Here is a 13,926-nt window from a genome sequence, read left to right as displayed (position 1 = left end):
GTTTAAGTAATCTAGTACTCTCTGACATCCATATTCTGGTAAATATGATGCTAGAGGATACGTAGACTTAGTAATGCAACCATACCCATAATTGTTTTGATAAGATTTTCTAAGAATAAAATATTATAATGTTAAACGTATTAATAGAGATTGTAAAGGATTCCTTTCTATTCTCAAAAACCTTGGTATAAGAGCATGAACAATACATTTTACTTTTTGCCTACTTACTTTTTTAAATACATTTTTCAATAGACTCTCTAATCTCTATCATTTCTCTATTTCATTTAAATATTATTTTTTCATTCTTTCTTTAATATTTCTTTATTCTCCTTTCAATTTTACTTCATTCATTCCTAAAAGCCACATTCATAATATTTTTACAACACTTTCACAAAAAATCATTTATGATAAGTTTATACTGATTTTAATTTGAACGTATTATTAAAATTATTATTTTTCTCTTTCTAAAAAAATTATTTTTTTCTCACCAATATTAGCTAATAATAACCCACCATTTATGATTTATTGTGAAAATATTGTGGTGGCATTTCTCAATTTTAATTACTTATTCTTTATTTTATTTTTCCCTTATCTCTGTACTTTTTTTGATCCATATGTTTCTTTCTTTTCTTTTTCTTTTTCTTTTTTTTCCCTCTTTTTTTCTCCTCCACACACATATACTTCTTATGTATTTTGATTGCGATTGAGTTTAGATAGAGATGTTTGAGAGAGAGAAAATTCTGGAATGGTTGAGATGTTCGCACTTAGCCATAGTGAACTTGAGTAAAATTGAATATTTTATTTGGTGGTTTGAATTTTTTATTACAGTTAATTGTTTTGCTCATGAATAGTAGGTCATCAGACTAAGGGAGTGACAGTTCATTGACAAATAATTTTTTGCTAATGAGCAGTCATTTAGAGAGACTGTTAGAGCATCATTTTGTGGGTTTACTCTCCAAATTTTGGGTTTAGAGAGCTTGTTGGAGATGCTCTAATATAAACATGAAGTATCTTTTATATCTCACTTTTTCTTAGAACACCAATAACATTATCTTTAAAATAAAAAAATAAAAAAAATTAAATGACAGTAGGAAAAGATAAAGATAGAAGAAAAACCTGGTATTGCTAATATATATATATATATATATATATAAACACTTTGTATTCATATTATCACATAACATTAACTCATGTATATCCTTAGGTTTTATTGGTTTATAAATGTACACTGATTAGTTAATCAGAAGAAAAAAAAAATGTAGAATGCTTAATTATGTGGTTTGATTGAGTTGTACATCAGAACTTTAATACTTCTCACACACTATTGAATACTGAATAGTTTCTCTTACTCATTTTGAAACTGGTATCTAATTAAGGGTATTTTCAAATGAGGGTTTTTTTAACCAAACGAGGATAATTTTATGATTCATAGGAAATTAAAACTTTGGAGATATTGGAAATAATGTGCATGGGAATCCACATCTCCACAAATTTAAGGTATTGGAGGGGAATAAAGCAAGGGGACCCACTTTCGCCATATTTGTTCCTACTATGTGCAGAAGGGCTATCTGCCTTACTGAGAAAAGCTGAAGAAAACCGATCTCTCAAGGGAGTGTTGTCTAGCAAACATGGGGTATGCATTTCACACCTTTTGTTTGCCGACGATAGTCTACTGTTTTGCCAAGCAACAGTTGATGAATGTCATAGACTGCGGGAATTACTAGGCAAATATGAGGGTGCATCTGGACAAGCAATCAACAGACAGAAGACATCCATTTTCTTTAGCAAAAATACGAAGAGGGAAGTGAGAAATGAAATTCAACAATTGTTGGGTGCACGAGTCATGACGGAATGTGAAAAGTATTTGGGCCTCCCAATGCCCAATGGAAAGTCAAAAGTGGGAATGTTCAAGGAGTTACAAGAAAGGATCACAAAGAGGGTATTGGGATGGAAGGAAAAGTTTATCTCAAAGGCGGGTCATGAAATCCTCATCAAAACGGTGGCTCAAGCTATCCCAACCTATTCCATGAGCTTATTCAAGCTGCCTAAATCCATATGTGACAACATAAATTCCCATTTGGCTAGATATTGGTGGGGCCAAACCGGGGCGGAAAGAAAAATCCATTGGCTTAGTTGGAATAGGTTATGTACATCAAAAAAAAGAGGAGGAATGGGATTTAAAGACATCCATGCCTTCAATCTTGCTATGCTAGCCAAACAAGCATGGCGTCTAATTCACAATAACGGGTCCCTATTTTATAGAGTTTACAAGGCAAGGTATTTTCCAAGCACCTCCTTTTTGGACGCCGAGATGGGAAATAACCCATCCTTTGTATGGCGCTCTTTACTGGCTGCAAGAGATATAATATATGCTGGCTCTCGATGGGAGATTGGGGACGGTAGGAAAATACGTGTGGCCACCCATAATTGGCTACCTCACTCCCCTGTATTCATCAATGCACCACCAGTGAATATGACAGTTCATGACTTGATGAATGAGGAATCTAAGCAATGGGATAGGGGGAAGCTTTTTGCTACATTTGATAGACACACCTGCGAGACCATACTTAATATGCCTCTAAACCACCAAGCCACACAAGATAGATTGGTATGGATGGAGAATAAAGCTCACACCTTCACGGTTAGTTCAGCGTACCAGGTTGCTCTACGCCTATAACAGCCAAATCGAGCCGAACATTCAGCGGTGCAAGCCCAGGGAAATATTTGGAAGAAAATATGGAAGCTGAACGTGCCACCTAAAGTCCATATGTTTATCTGGAGGGCTTGCTCAGGATGTCTACCAACAAGGCAGAATCTGCACAAGAAACGAGTCAGAATAGAAGAATGCTGTGAACTGTGTGGTCACCAGACCGAGACGATTAGCGATGTGTTGTGGGAATGTCCGTTGGCGCGGAATGTATGGGCTTTATTTAAGGGAACTGTCCAGAAATGCAGCAACGAGCCTATTGATTTCCTCCTCCTTTTTCAGAAGATGCAGTAGAGGATTAGTCTTGTGGAATTAGAGAAGTGGGTAACTACAGCATGGATGATTTGGCAAGCTCGCAATAAAGTCTACTTTGAGAAGGTACAGCTCCATCCGAAGGTCATCTTTGAGAGTGCTCACAAATGGCTGGAGGAATATCAACGTCTTAATGGTGCACAACGGGTTAGCAGGGAAGTAGTGCAACAGTTCTTATTTTATTGGATAGAATGTAAAAGTATCTCTTGTGAGTCATCGCAACATGTTGTTCGCTGATGGTCCACCCAAGGACTAGATGATTGATCTAGTTATTATTGTATATTGGCTGATGAAATAAAATTTCTATCGTTTTGGTTTAAAAAAAAAAAGGTATTGGAGGAATTTGAATGCTCCTCGCCATCTAGATTCCTTTAAATTATATACATCCAAATAAACGAATGCTCTAAGAACTCTAATATAATTCTTAGGAATCTTACAAGATGACTCCAACCATACATCGCGGGAAATTTCATAGCTCTCAAAACAGTATTTTATAATTTTAAACCAGGTTCCTTGAATTTATATTTAGAAAAAATGCTAGTAAAAATATTTTCATCATTGTGTCTCTAAGATAAGTGCTGCTCATCAAAATTGACACCCTTAAATGATATTATGGTTCTTAAAGGCACAGTGCAAAGCAACCAAGAAATTCATAGTCATATTTTCTACCGAGGAGGGAACCCTTTGGTGACATGCTCATAGTAATTGGACATGAGTCACTGTTCATGGTGCCATTGTTATCTTATCGGCTGTTGGACGCACTTATCCATTTCCAGAACTAGATGAAGAAGAGATCATTGTGCTTGGTATGCTAATATTTTTATCTATATGAATATGGATGCAGATATAATTATTTAGAATCTAAATATTAGGACAATACACTTTTTAGTGACTTATGTAAATGATATGTATATATGATTTTATAAGTCACCATATAATAGGTTGAATGGATTTTTCTAAGTCTGTTTGGAGGAAAACTTTGCCATGAGAATAATTATAATGTTACTAACTTTCTTATACATGCAAGAAGTAAGTGCTAGCAAATTATTATAACTAACAATCATCGCCATTACTATCGAGAAGTAAAACTTCCAATCGCAACTTATGTTATATAAAATGGCGCGTTTTCTCTTAATCTAATAAAAACGAAATTTTCATCAAAAAAAGAAGAAGAAAAAAAGAAAAAAAAACGAAATTATTTCTCCTTCTTTAAAATAAATTAGAGATTTTCATTTTTTTTTACAACATAATTAACGTAATATTGCTTAGCTTACATATAAATGATATATATTTTAATTTTTTTTCCTCGAGCATCACATATATCAATAAATTAACCCTAGCATCATACGAACATACTATTGCCTATATTTATTTATTTATTTATTTTTACTTTAGAATTCACAATGCATATAAATAGTAAGAGGTTGTTTGGATGACTTGTTTCCATAACTCAATTCTCTATTTCCATAACTCATAACTCAAAAATGGTGGAACCCATAGCTAAAAGTCCGTTTGGCTGCACGATAACTTTGTTTCCATCACTCAATTATCTAATTTTTGAGTTAGGAATTATGGAAACTAAAAACAAATTTTGGTTGTTTCCAGTTTCCATAACTCATAACCCAATAGCATTTTTGTAATTAAACACACATGGGACCCACTAGTCATAACTTAGTCGCAACTTTTGACCAATCTACCTTTTTTTTTTTTTTTTTTCCTTCTTCTTTTACTGGGTTCAGTCTTCAGTTCTGGGTTTTTTTCCTTCTTTCACTGGGTTCGGTCTTCAGTTCTTTTTTTTTTTTTTTTTTTTTTTTTTTTTTTTTTTTTTCCTTCTTCTTCTTCTTCTTTCACTGGGTTCTGTCTTCAATTCTGGTTTTTTTTTTTTTTTTTTTTTTTTTTTTTTTTTTTTTTTCACTGGGTTCGGTCTTCAATTCTTTATTCTTTTTTTTTTCTTCTTTCACTGGGTTCGGTCTTCAGTTCTGGGTTCCTCTCATTTTTTTTTTTTTTTTTTTTTCATTGGGTTCGGTGAGTTTGGGTACTTGAAAAAAAAAGTTGCATCGAGTAACAGGTATGGGGCCCACAAACAGTGTGAAAAATATTAAGTGATGAGTAATGAGTGATGGTGCCTAACGGGTAGGGTATTTTAAGTGATGAGTAATGAGTGATGAGTGATGAGTGACGGAAATTGAGTGATGAAAAAAAGTGATCTAAACAGCCTTTGAGTAAGGCCTTTTTTTATTTATTTATTTTTTTTATAAATAAAGTTTCCCTCATAACATTGCTAAGTAGACTATGTTTTCTAAGATAATTAAAACAGTATATTTTCACTTTCGCATTGACGATATTGGTCCTGACAATAATATTTGTTTAGGAGAAAGTTTCTCTGCAATCTGAATTAGAGGAAGTCTCTCCAAACTATGACGTGTCATTATCAGAGAGTGACACCTGTCCCACCTCACTAAAACTCAAATTCAAGAGATAAATCCTGTTAACTCAAACGTTAGCCACTCTCCCGTTAATGGACTGAGCTATATTTCCCTCTTTTTATTTTATTTTATTTTTTTTTATCAAAACAGCAATTATTTCCCACCATAACCAAAACTTCTCCAAGTGAAAATGCTTAGTCCCTAAACCACACCAGTCACTCACCCTCTCTCTGTCTCCTTCCTTCAGCCTTATACAGCTTAAATCCCTTCTTCATCTCTCTCTTTCGTTCTTTTCCCTTTCTCTCTTCAATTGATCTCAGCCGCACTCAACCAATGCTCCCTCCGCCTATCCCCCCGATCTTTCCATTGTTTCCGATAGTCCCACCCATCCACCACTCTTCACCATTTCACCCATCCAATCCCTTCCCTCTCAGTTGGTGGCACTCCCTCCAAACCTCTCTCATTTTGCTGTTCCCACTCCCTTCCCCCTTCTCTCTCTCTGCCTTCCCCATCCCCCACCCAACTTGTCCCTGTCGAGAACCACCTTTCCATACCCTTCTTTATGTGGCAATCTTAGTGATGAAGATGATTATTTTCGTTATCTCTGTGATGAAGACAAAGATGATTCTTTTGGTGGTAATCTCTGTGACAAACACAAAGACAATTCCTTTCGCAATAATCTTTATGACAAAAACAGAGACGACTGCTCAACCTTTTTTAAGGTTTGTTTTCCATTAGCAGATTTGAGATTTTTATGCATTGGTTTGTTATTTCTATTGTTGTTCATTGTTTGTGATTGATTTTCAAAGTTTGAATATTGGAGCTTGCTTGCTCTTAGTTGAGTTTTGTAGTTTCGAATTCTGGTGGATTTTCAAAGTTTGCTCTTGGGTTTTTTCTTGATTCTTGTGGATTTTCTTTTAGAATAATTTTTTGGAGGAAAATGTTTAAATGGGATTTTTTTTTTTTTTTTTTTTTTGAGGTTTTGTTTGTTTGGATTGGAAATCTTTGTAACAATGGAAGGAAAATTGAGGCTTTTTTTTTGGGTTGAAAAAACTTAGCTACAGTTTTACTTAGGTTCATGTAAAAACTGAGAAATCTAAATAAAATTGAGAGGAGTTCATTGATTGAGAGAGAATTACAAGAATTGGGAAAAGAATGAATGAAATCAATACATAAGGTGCTCTGTTTTATATACACTAAAAAATATAATTAACTCCCTAAAGGCGCCCAAAAAAAAAAAAAAAAACAGTTATTTGAAACTTCTAGAAACTGTACACGTGTCAGTCTTTGAGTAACAAACTCCTTAATTCACGGAACTAACTCCTTCAATGCTCTTGGATGAAGAATTCATGATGTGGCACTGCCTCAATCAATTCCAAGACTTCTATGCTAATCAAGGCATCTGATGCAAGCTTCGTGGTTTGAGCAATGCACTCCTCATCAGCAAATGCTGCACTGCTTGCTGCCCTTGTGGCTTGACCAGTGCATCTAGCATCAGCAACTGCTGCACTACCTGCTACTCTTCTGGCTTGGCTAGTGCATCTCTCATCAGCAGCTGCTGCACCACTTGCTACCTCTGTGGCTTGGGTTATGCAACTCTGATGTGGGATGTTGCTTGCACATTTAATAGTTCACTAATTAAATTCAACTATTTAGGGGCAAATACATGGTTAAATTTAATTTGTGGACATAAGGTACAACATTGAACCAAGTGTATCTAAGTTTTGTTCTTTTTTGTAACTGGGTATCTAGAAAACAAAAGTATATACTTACTACAATGGGTACTGATTTCAGCTTAGATTTGAGGCTTTCTTTGTTATTTGGAGTTATGTTAACTATATGAAAATGTTAGTTTTGTATCTTTGTTGAAGTATTTGTTTCCTTTACTTAATCTGCTAGGAAATTAAACTTTTTTAGGCAGAGCATGATAATTTCTTGCCAACCATCATTGTCAAATTTTGAGTAAAATTTATATGGGGTTGATAGAAAAGAAAACCATATCAACAAATGAACTTTGATATTTATTGGTCACACTATTTTGCAATTTTAATCACGTCATTGATCTATTGTTGTGCATCAACTCATTTACATTTTTTTTTTTCATATGCAAATTTATTTTCCTAATTTGCTTTTTTTTTTTTTATTATTCAAAAGGAGGCTTAAGTAGTACCTGCTCATGGAAGCCCAAAAAAATCAAGTACTGCAATAGACGCTCCAAAAATTGGCATGAAATTTGATTGTGATGATAGTGCATATGAATTTTACAAAGATTATGCCCACCAAATTGGCTTCAGTGTACGAAAACAATTTATAAAGAGAGGAAATAAGGGACAAGTCATAAGGAGAACATTTTGTGCTCAAAAGAGGGTGAAAAAGGTGTTGACAAATGCCAAGAACAAGTACATTTTCATCACCCAATCTCACGAGTAGGTTGTTTAGCACAAATGACATGTCAACTTCAAAAAAATGGTATGTTAGAAGTTGTTTCTTTTCATGAACAACATAATCATGAGTTTGCTCCTTCACTAATGGAAACATATGTTAAGATCAAAAAGAAAAATTGCACCTGCTCAAAAAGCTATTGCAAATGATGCAGAGAAGTTTGGAATATCATTAAAACAAACTATAGATTTATTGAGCATGCAAGTTAGTGGTCATGAAAATCTTGGTTTTTTGTATTATGACTATAAAAATCATGTACATTGTGGGAGGAGAAAGACTTTGAAGAAAGGTGATGCTCGTGCTGTGATGGAATACTTTCATAATATGCAATTAGAAGATCTATCTTACTTTTATTCAGTACAAGTTGATGATGATGGTCTAATATTGAACATATTTTGGGTTGATGCTAGATCAATAGTTGATTATGGCTACTTTGCAGATGTTTTGTGTTTTGATGCAATTTATAGGACAAATCAATATGATCGACCCTTTGCTCCATTCATCGGGGTTAATCATCATAAACAAACAATCATCTTTGGTGCAGCTTTACTTTATGATGAAACCATAGAGTCATTTAAGTGGTTGTTTTGAGTGCAATATCAGGAAAGCAGCAAAAAACTATACTTACAAATCAGTCTGCTGCAATGGCTAAGGCAATAGCAGAGGTATTTGTTGAATCGAATCATCGTTTATGTGTATGGCATATTTATCAAAATGCTGCTAAGAAACTAAGTCATGTATTTCATTCATCAAAGCAATTTGCAACTAATTTAGGCAATTGTAGGTATGATTATGAAGATGAAGATGAATGGCTAGTTGCATGTGATAGTTTTTAGACCCCTTAAACAATTGATTAAACCTAGGTAATTTGCCAAGTTGTTACTTAGTCCAATTAAACAAGTCTAGGTTATCACAATATAAAAGATCAAATCATGCAAAGCAGCGAAAAATAAATAACACAAGATATGATCACCTAAGAAACCAAACCGGTAAAAACCTAGGGAGAATTTGACCTAGCTATCCTCAAGGTAAACTTGAATCCACTATCTTGAAAGAATCGAAGTTCATACAATAAGACTTACAAGCCCCCACGCTCGACTTCTTATTGCTACCAACCAGTAGAACTTACTGACACTACCACGTGCAAACTCCGAATCCACAGACTCCTTCTTTCTTGGATTCCCACCAGCTACAAGCACACCTGCTTGTGTATTCTTTAAGCTTTAATGGCAGCAACTGAATTGATCATCAAGGTGTAGATAAATCTTCTCCTTGAAAACCCTAAGTTTGTGTAAAGGAAAGCTCCTCTAGATCTCACAAGAGATTTACACAAACCGTAAATATGAGCAACACTAAAACGTGGCTAGGGTTTGCCTTTTATACTTAGGACAAATAAGAAACCCTAAAAACGTTTTAAAACAAATAGGGCTGAGTTGGACGAATCTGCAGAAAAGCATTCTGCCCGAGCTTCGATCGGTCGAGCCTAAGCTTCGATCGATCGAGCCAGGCCGAAAGGCACAATGCTTCCTACTTTAACTCGATTCCAACTTTACATTGACACACAACTTTGAGCTAGCTTTAAAACACTTCTAAACACATTGTTTTGATCATGGTTTGCCAACAATACACATTAGAGTTCTAAATACATAAAATCCTAAACTTTAGAACCTAACAGCATGGAATAATATGCTTAAGAAATATAATTTTACTAATAATAAATGGTTGTATGGGATATTTGATTTAAAAGAAAACTGGGCCATGGTATATGTCAACATATGTTTACTGCTGATATGAAAAGCACCCAACGTAGTGAGTCAATGAAAAATGTGTTGAAGAAATACTTGAAATTGAAATATAATCTTTTGCCTTTTTTGGGACATTACACTAAAGTCTTGGCTGATAGGAGATGTCAAGAATTGCAAGCTAAGTTCAAAATAAGGTAGACAACACCAGTTTTACAATTTGATGTAGAGATATTGAGACATGTTGTAAAGTTGTATACCCCAAAAATGTTCAAAATGTTTCAAGATGAATATATGAAGATGGGTGATTGTACAAGTTTCAAGGTTAGTAAATTTGATACTATCAATGAATACAAAGTTAAATACTGGCAAAAAACTCAAGAGTACCTGGTTAAATATGAAGCCTCAACAAATAATGTTCATTGCAGTTGCATGAAGTTCGGCTTTGTAGGAATTCTTTGTGTCCATGCTTTGAAGGTTCTTGACAAAAAAAAAAAAAAAAACATTAAGATACTTCCAACTCATTATATATTGAAAGGATGCACACAAGATGCAAATGTTGGTTTTATCAAGAACTATCATGGTGTTGATATTAAAGATAATGCTAGAGAGTCATTGGGAAAGCGTTACTCTCATTTATGTCACAATTTTCGTGAAGTTTCCATACTTGCAGTAGAGTCTGAGATAATGTATGATTATGCCAAAAGATGTTTTGACACATTATTGAAGGATTTGCAAGAAATGAGGAAAAAATGTTATTCCCTTAGCATGGAGGATCAGACAGAGGTCCATGATGAAATTGTTCTTGGGGATGTTTTACAGGATGATAATGGATGCCAATCTCATGAGGGCATAACTTTTGAAGATATACGTGGGATTAAAACAAAACCTACTATTGGACGTCCAAAATCAAGGTTGAAAGGTGTGTTAGAACGGCCCAAAGAAAAAAGGCACGTGAGTCAAGACAAGTTCAATCACTTAGATGCCTAAATAAAGTAAGATATGCTATATTGCACTATGATATATGAATCTATATGTCTATAAATTTATTTTAAGTTTATGTGACAATTATTCTTTGCACATGTTATAAGCCAATTCCTCAGTTGACATTAATTCTCTTGAAGAACATAGTAATGTTGAACAAGTTTCACAGTTGGTGGATAATTTCACTAAGTTATGAATCTTTGGGTTTGAGTTTTCAACTTTCACAGTAAATGGAATTAGATTTATTTGAATTTTGAAATTGTTTGGGAGTCTCTTGTGTTTTGGATTGTGAATAAACAAGGCTTAGATAGAGCTATTTATACTTAAGTCTAGATTTCATCTCCTAAAATCTATTATTCCTTTTATTATCTTTATCCTTTTTTTTTCAACTTGTAACACTACTTAAATCCTAGTGCCATCTACATTTTCCTTTTAATGAAGTGCTGTCAAAATGCCAACTTATGAAAAGCCCACTGCCCACCTGTAATTTTTTGCTTGTTGCATTTTTTTGTTTTTGTTTGGCTAAGTGGTTGGAATATGTGATGGGCCACGAATCAGTAAATAGCAGTAGATGGGGTAGTTCTTTTGATCACCACAAGATTGGTTTGATTATCCTAATAGCTTCTATGGAATGCATGCTGATGGTAACAAAATGAAAACTTAGATTTCCAATGCCAATTTTCAAAACAATAATCCCACAACTTCTCCCATTTACAAAAGCACACTTCCCTGAGGTTGCTAGGGAACTCATCTTCTGATGGTTCATTTTTCCTTTCCAAACAAAAAAGATCGAGGAATTTAAGTCCGTTGGTCTCAAACAAGTTTCACATTAATTCTTTTGAAGGACTTAGCCATTTGATAGATAGTAATTTAAGAAGTCCCACAATTTCAATAAGGTTTGGTTTTCTTTTTCATAGGAAATCTAGTCACGCTTTATCCATCTCTTGTGCTTGGGGGAAGCAATGAATGTGTGTTAGAATTGTAACTGGAATTTATAAGCTAATCTTGCATCCCCCCCCCCCCCTTTAAGAAGGAAAAAAAGAAGTAAATATTTCCTTCCCATAACAAAGCCTAATTGACTATGTGGGAGAATTAGTTATAAGAATTAGTATATATATATATATATATATATATATTTGAATGAACACCTCACTACTTGAAATAATAAGATAAACACATCATTGATGTAAATTTGTTAAAATGTAAAATGTAGGAATCTGTCTTTTGTAGTCATTTGGTTGGACTAGACTATGTTATTGGACAAATTGTTAAGACAAATCAGGTATGCATATTCCTTGTGATTTTTGCTACAACTTGAATCTATATTTTTCTTAAGTTTTTTTTTTTATTTTTTATTTTTTATTTTTTTAATACATATATTTATATTTGGTGGCATATTTGCAGGTTTTAGTGGCTCTTGATGATAATTTATAATCCTTGAAGAGTACCATATTGGGGACTTTTTGAATTATATTTTTGCAAAGCATGTCTTACTTGGCAAGCTAGTCAATATTTTTGGACAATTTTTTTGCACAGCTAATGGACAATATATGGCACATACAAATGACAGCTAGTGGACAACAACATATTGGACAATTTGTTGGAAATAATATCTAACAATTTTTGTAACTAATGAAGCTACTCAAACATGTTAGGTTCTATTTTTGCATGTTTGAGTAGCTTCTAGTTAGGCACTAATGATATACGTAAAATGACAAATATTTTTAAATGCAATGGAAATATATATTTCTATATGTTAAAATCCATATGTGAATAACTGCATATTATATAATGAAAAAGTTTTGTATATGCCTTTTTTGTTTCATTGCTAGGTGGTGTTCATTTTGGATTTTATGTTTCAAGATGGCTTTATTTCATGCTGCAGAATCTATAAACTAGAACAAAGTGATAGATTATAGAAGCTTTATGACTTTTCAGATTGCACGTTATGTTTGCAACTTCTTCAAAACAAGTGAATATTTTATTGAACTAAGCAAAAATAGATAGAGAAAGTACTTATAGGCTATCCAAAGCCAAGTACAATTACCAAAACAAGCTAAACAATTTTAACAAGAATACAAGCAATTACAGGCCAAGACAGTTTCCAAAACAAACTACTAAAAGGAAACCAAAAGGCTATTCAACAACATTTTAGCCAATCTCTAGTGCAAACTTGTGGCAATATCTCCCACTTTTAGCATAATTCACTGTTGGTAGAGGTGAAAAATTGAGGCAAATATCTCCTACTTTTCAGCAATGATATCTGCATTATGCTTAAGTTGTGCTCATCTCTAAGAATATCAGCTAACGCACATTCCACATACAAAGTCCAATGGAAATTTTTTTGGGTTAAAAGATGATAACATTAAACTAAAAAGCTACATCTAGTTCAGTACAAAGTTTGCTAAAAAAATACGCCATTATAGTCATCCTCCAAAGCCTTAGCTAAGTCCACAGGTGGACTTGTAAACAAAGTGAAATCTAGTTCTTGGTCAGCACCTAATCTAGCCATCAGATTAGCGTCTATTCTAACTCAACAATAAGGCAGGGTATTTTCAAGTTACAACACAACATAAGACCATCCCTAAGCCCCCAAAGTTCAACAGCAAAACTGTTAGTTGCTCCAACATGTCTTGTGAATCCTGCAACCCAATTTCCATGCTCATCCCTAATTACACCTCCACATCTAGCCTATAGACGACCCATCAGTGTTTAACTTCTTCCACCTTGATGGAGGTTTCTCCCAATGGATCCCATTGCTAGTTTTGCGGACTGGATTTCGTATTGAAGTCACACAATACATAAACTCCAATGTTTGGTTGTAGATCTCCATAGGTAGATTTGGATTTGGATTTTTCCTGTTGAAGATGTATGAATTTTTGCTCTTCCATATACTCCACCCAACAAAGTTGAAATAACTTTTTTCTTCTCCCTCATTTTCAGTTCTTGGTTTTCTTTTCATTTTCTTGCTCATCCTTGCTTACATCCGTCCTCCCATTCCCATTCTGTACTCTTTCTATTAGGCTACTTTTGACTTGTTTTCAAGCTTTTATTGGTTTGAAGGTGAATGTGGGGAAAAGTGTCCCTATTGGAGAAGTGCGTAACATTCAGTCTTTGGCTAATATCCTTCAGTGCAGGGTGGGAAGTTTGCCTATGATTTACTTGGGTAAGCCTTTGGGTACTTTGTACAAAACACCCTTTATTTGGAATCCAATCCTTGAGAGGATGGATAAGAAGCTTTCAGGCTGGAAGCGGCTTTATTTGTCAAAGGGTGGTAGACTCACCTTGCTGAAGAGTACCCTTTCAAGCCTTC

At 34.2% G+C, this 13,926-nt stretch overlaps 1 pseudogene; it reads left to right on the top strand.

Annotated features, from left to right (window-relative positions):
- Positions 1 to 13,926, top strand: part of LOC115963705 — a 31,264-nt pseudogene that overhangs the window by 1,395 nt on the left and 15,943 nt on the right.

Source organism: Quercus lobata, chromosome 2 (genome assembly GCF_001633185.2).
Source record: "Quercus lobata isolate SW786 chromosome 2, ValleyOak3.0 Primary Assembly, whole genome shotgun sequence".
In the NCBI taxonomy this organism is placed as follows: Eukaryota; Viridiplantae; Streptophyta; class Magnoliopsida; order Fagales; family Fagaceae; genus Quercus; species Quercus lobata.
This window is presented reverse-complemented; position numbering and strand designations above follow the sequence as displayed.